The following is a 6,043-nucleotide window of genomic DNA, read 5'->3' on the forward strand; positions in this document are numbered from 1 at the left end:
CCTGCTTTCCTAACTCTCTGAGCTTTGTCCTGGGATTGATGTTGCCCTTTTGATCTTAACCGGCTACTTACCTAATAAACTTTTATTCTTCCTACAACTCTCCTGTGGCAGTTATATAATCGTTTGTCAATCTGAGAGGATTAAGAGTGAAGGGGTGGAGTCGAATCTGTCAATCAGGCCATAGCCAAAGAGGCCTCTGTGTGGGTATGGCTTTCTCCTGAGGATTCTGGGAACTCCTGTATTCCTCTTGGGAGGTGGGAGACACTCTCTCCTGGCTCACTCCCTGTGGGACATCCCTGTGGAGAAGACACAGGGAGAGAGGCTGATGGAGCCAGACCTCTGGAGCTGGAGAAGCCATATGGAGACCCTGCCAACACTGGATCCACAAGACTTCCCACCCCTGGTCTGTGATCTTCCTGAGTTTGGCGTCATTGCATGTGTTTCGTGAGTCTAAAGAGGACTTTATAGATTGGCACCAGACATATGGGCTAATACTGGATTTATGGACTTGATCTGGACTAGGCTGGTATGTTTTCTCAATATTCAATTGCTCTTGTATATAAAGCTTTTTTCTTATATGCATATGAGTGCCTTTGGATTTGTTTCTCTAGTCTACCCGGGAGTGGAAACTACAAAGAGCCGGACAAGAGCAGATGTCCTGTCCACGCCTGAGATCAGAGCGGACTACTGGAAGCCACACAGAGGAGCAGCTGAAGCTCTCCAGGGGTCGGAGAGCAACCAGGAGTCTCTGGGACAGCGGTTCTCAACCTGTGTGTCGCGACCCCTTTGGCGGTTGAATGACCCTTTCACAGGGGTCGCCAAATTCATAACAGTAGCGAAATGACAGTTCTGAAGTAGCAATGAAAATGATTTTACGGTTGGGTGGTCACCGCAACATGAGGAACTGCATGAAAGGGTCGCGGCCTTTGGAAGGTTGAGAACTACTGTGCTCTGGGGACTTGATCCACGTGTATTTCCCCTTCACTAAAAAAAAAAAAAAATGGAGCAGCTTTCACATGGGCAAAAGGGAGATCAAATGATAAGATATTACATTTTGACTTAACTGTGCCTGCCATAGTGGACCCTACATTCCCCGTTGTCTAATAGGAGGGCTATTCATGTGCCTCCACCATGCTCAGAGGGGAGTCCCTGGAGGCTTCATCCATAGGGGGACCCAGCAAATGAATTTGGGGCTTCCACTGTCATCCATGACCATCTGTAAACCACGTGTTCACAATTTAAGCACTGATGCCATTCCTGCCTTTAGATTTGGATTGTATGATTTACAATCCTTGGATCACACAGACTGGTGTGCTTCTTCCATGTGGTCTTACTTGGAATTAATGCCTCACTTAGATGGCTCAAGGATGACTTTTGAAATGCAGGGTTAGTGACTGTGGAAGCTAGATTTTGGGTCTACTTGAATCTGTGTTCAAGTTGAAAGTGTAAAGGTAGAATTCAATTTGTCCATCAGGTCACAGCCTTATGTAGCCTTCCTTGGGCGTGTGGCCTTCCTGTTTTCTGGGACTCCTCTTGCCTCCAGGGACAGCCCCATGTGGGTCGCTTGACCCTGTGAGCAGTTACCTCACACCCTGCTATGTTCTACCAACCCTGGATCCATGCCACTTTGCCCCCACTAACTAGCCTGTGGTCTTCCTACATCCCACTTCACCTCTGTGTCATTGACTTGCAGGTACGTGAATCTGAAGAGAGCTCCAGCTTGCATTGCACTTATGGACTTGAGTTGCACGGGGCTGGGATGCTTTCTTGATATAAAGAAGTATATCACTTCATTTACATATATGACTGTCACTGATTTTGTTTCTCTAGACAATCCAGCCAAGCACAGTGACAAAGAAATTGATAGCAAAGTTATTGATGAAATTGTGTAGTCCTGGGAAATTTCTGTTCCAGATCACATGCCTAGAATCACCACACCCTCTTTTCCAGAGCTCTGAATTCCCAGTTCTGAAGCTCCAGGCTCCAGGCTTCAATTCCTACCCAGATGAAAATCTTCACCTCCTTCTGATGCTAGGACTACATGGAGCCTTGAGGTGTAAGAAGTGCCCTTATATAGCTGTCTGCACAGAGAGATTGCAGAGGTCAGTTCCAATTTTTCTCCCTAATTGCAGTTTAAAGACCAAGGGTGGACACAGAATTGGTTTAAATATTATTAATACAATTTTGAAGTATGATATGTAAAAAAATGGCAGAAGGGGGGCATGAAGAGCTAATGCTAACAAGTACAAGAAAGAAGACAATGTTCTAAAATTGATTGTAGTGATGAGTGCACAACTCTTCTTAATATGTTTAAATTATTGAGCTGTATGGTAGGTGCATTATATGTCAATAAAGCTGTTAAAATAAAAATATGGTCATAATATACATAACCTGATTTAGAGCTTTTCAATGAAAGCTAGCAAAATCTATAGGCCGAGAAAGACATAGAGTTTAACAGTGCAGTTCCAAGAGCAAATCAACACCGAACTACCCCTGATCGTTAACAATCAGAGACCATTCTTAATGATGACTCGTGATAATGAGCACATTTTTATGCCCTTATTGCTTTTATGCCAAAATGCAGATACTTATTGGGTGGTCACAACATAACCTAATTTCTGAAGACTTGATTCAATGATATGAAAGATAGTTTTAGAATAACCTGAGATTGTGAATCTTCCTTTTCAAGCATAAATTTTCCCAAAACTAAATTCTGCTGAAGAATCTCTAATGTATTTTTTAAATGCATTATTGGGATATGCTGCCTTTGGAAACTAGAAGACAGTAGAAAGGGAAGAGAATATAACTTAGTCCACAAAGAAATTTATATAAGAATATCTGTTTTACTTTAAATTTTTTATGTCTACTATTATGGGATATATTGAGTTAAAGAAAATGTTATTATTATTTTTAAAAGGCAAACCATGTGTGTTGTTGAAAATTTCCTCATGGTTACTTAAAATATTTTTTTTTTAAATCCACCCACTCACACGAAGTTAGTTCTGACTCATAGCTACTCTATAAGGATCGAGTAGGCCTGATCCTTGGGGTTTCTGCGATTATAAATCTTTACAGAAGCAGATTGCCTCATTCCCCCCGACCCCCAGAGCAACTTTGGGGCCCAGTACTTAAGCCAATGCACCATCAGGACTCCTTAAAAAGAAATGTAAGTGGCAATGTACCTTAGTGTCCCCTGAGATGATGACCCTGGCCCCCAGGCTCACGATTTGGTTATGTCTAAGAGGCTCTGCTCACTGCGTGTGTGCGTTCCACCACATCCGTGGGCATATTTACAACAAAAGTAAATACACATATACAGAGAGCTTCTGTCAAATCTATATATATTTGTGGGCATATTTGCAGTCGCCTGCTCACCCCTATTCAGCTTATGTGTCTGTCTGCACACCTGCTTGTAGACCGCCATTGTTGGCAGGATTGTGTATACAATCATATCTACCTCTGTTGCCTGTAACTGTCCTCCCAGTGTCTTCCTCTGCCTCCATCATTTCCCACAATGGCAATGTTCTACAGCCTGCTTTGGTGAGTAACATTTTAAAAGTTCAGGAGCAGCCATCTAAGTGCAGCTATTAGTCTCTCGCTATCTTGGGAAAAGAAAAAAAATGATGAAAATCAAAAGGTCCATGGAAATAATTAGTCCAGTAAATTAATAGTCCATTTAAGGATAATCCCCACGACCCTGAGATCAGACTTAGAGTGTGCCTGCTACCACTACCAACCTCTCTACGAGGGATCACATTAGAAGGTCCTGGATGGAATACAATAAAATATGGAACAAAATTAAAAATACTTGAAAAGACCACTTACTGGTCAGATAGAGGTTGTTGGAATATGGTCCTTAATCACGCTTAAGAGGCGGAACTAAGTTTACCCCATGGCTCAATTTTCAGGCAAACAATAGGCCTGTAAGAAGAACAATAGCATAAGTGAGGGATGCACACCTTAGCATGAGCAAGCATTTGAGATCAAAAGGACAGGAGTTACTCAAGGACAATGTTCAGGAGGGTTAGGAGAGAAGAGGGAATAGGTGGTGTTGTATTGAGGGGTGTGATAGCTAAAGTTTTTGTCAGTTTTTCTTGGCCAAGATGCTCAGTGCTAGCCAAGATTCCCTCCTGAGGAGATCTCAAGGGAAGGGACTGCTCCCAATCAAAATGGTCACTGTGGAAGAGCTTGCTTGCTTTTTGCTGGTCTGGATACTGCATCTGGCTCACTGACCTCCAGTTCTTTTGACTTGAATCAACAACCTGTTATTCTGCCTGCTGATCCTGGGAATCTTCGTCAGGTTGCCATCTTTGCCTGTATTGAATTCATTCACCTCTGCAGCCACAAACTTGACTTTGGATTCATTCACCTGAATAGCCAGGAGCCTGTTGTCTTCCTGCCGATCTTGGGTTTACCAGCCCCGGACCTACTTGAGTCAGAGAAGCCTCCAGACAAACATCCGACCCATGGACTTGGAACCTGCCTGTCTCCACAACCATGTGGGCCATTCTCTTCAAAGAAAAACCTCTGTGTACATATGTAATCTTGAATGGTCCTGCTTCTCTAGAGAACTCAACCTAAGACAAGGGGATTACAATGAAACAAAATGGTATAAATCGTTGAGTGTTAAATTAACGGTCTGTTCTGTAATCCTTCATACAATGCACAATAAAAAGTTAAAACTGAAAAATGGGTAGTATTAATCACAACATAATTTAAACCAATATGTCTAAAAATGTTATTTCAATATGTAACAATACAAAATTTTCCATATAGCTTATATTTAAAAATTAAATTTAAATGATTAAGATCAAGAAATTTAATATTGATGCTAGTATTTAATCTACTGCCCATCTTCAAATTTTTTTTCTGAGTTCAAGTTTAATACAACTACAAAAGATCAATGGGCTTATGCCCCACTACTAGTACATGATACATATCAGGCCCTGCCCAAAACAGCTCAGGGTCATTTTCACTGGGGTGTAGAAAGACTGCCCCCTCCCCAGCCCCTACAAAAAATGCCTATCATATTATCAAATACCACGCTCTCAGTAGAGTCTAAGGCCTTATGTTTGAAACACGAAGAATACAAAAGAGGTTTGTTTGTTTTTCTCAAGGCTACTCATGGCTGCCTACCACTGCAATGGTTCAATGCTCACTTCTGCTTGGCGAAATACTCTCTGCTCTTCTGGACATCAGGCTTGACAGTATCGCTGCCAGGCTTCCAACCAGCTGGACACACTTCTCCATGTTTATCCGTGAACTGGAAGGCCTGACCCAGTCTTAGAGTCTCATCCACAGAGCGGCCCACAGGGAGGTCATTTACAGTGATCTGCCTAAGAATTCCTTTATCATCAATGATGAAGAGGCCCCTAAATGAGATGCCTCCATCCACCTTTCAGACCCCATAGTCCTGAGCAATGGTACGCTTGGCGTCTGATACCAAAGGAATGTTCATAGGCCCTAGGCCTCCTTCTTTCTTGGGTGTGTTGATCCAAGCCAGATGGCAGAAGTGAGAATCCACAGAAGCACCAATCACTTGGCAGTTGAGTTTCTTAAATTCTTCTGCCCTGTCACTGAAAGCAATGATCTCCGTAGGGCACACAAAGGTGAAGTCAAGAGGGTAAAAAAAAGAACGCGATGTATTTTCCTTTGTAGTCAGTCAAGCTGATATCTTTGAACTGACCATCAGGCATAACAGCTGTAGTTTTGAAGTTGGGGGCAGGGTGCCCAATTTTGGCAGTTCCTGAAGACATCTTGTTAACAGCAGGGGCGCCTACAGGAGCGAGCACCCGTCGTCACCAGCTGGGGAGAGCATCCAAATTTTTTTAATTAAATACATTTATGGGGCTCTTACATCTCTTATCACAATCAATACATTTATCCACTGTGTCAAGCACATTTGGACATATGCTGCCATCATCATTTTCAAAACACTCTCTTCCAACTTGAGCCCCTGATATCAGTTCCCCATTTCCTCCCCCTCCCTCACCTGCCTGCCCTCCCTCATGAACCCTTGATATATTATAGATTATTATTTTCA

General features: G+C 42.7%; 1 pseudogene; it reads right to left on the reverse strand.

Moving 5' to 3' along the window:
- Positions 1-5,155: 5,155 nt before the first annotated feature.
- Positions 5,156-5,773, reverse strand: LOC142454289 (peroxiredoxin-1 pseudogene; annotated as a pseudogene).
- Positions 5,774-6,043: the final 270 nt, after the last annotated feature.

This window comes from Tenrec ecaudatus, chromosome 8 (genome assembly GCF_050624435.1).
Source record: "Tenrec ecaudatus isolate mTenEca1 chromosome 8, mTenEca1.hap1, whole genome shotgun sequence".
Classification (NCBI taxonomy): Eukaryota; Metazoa; Chordata; class Mammalia; order Afrosoricida; family Tenrecidae; genus Tenrec; species Tenrec ecaudatus.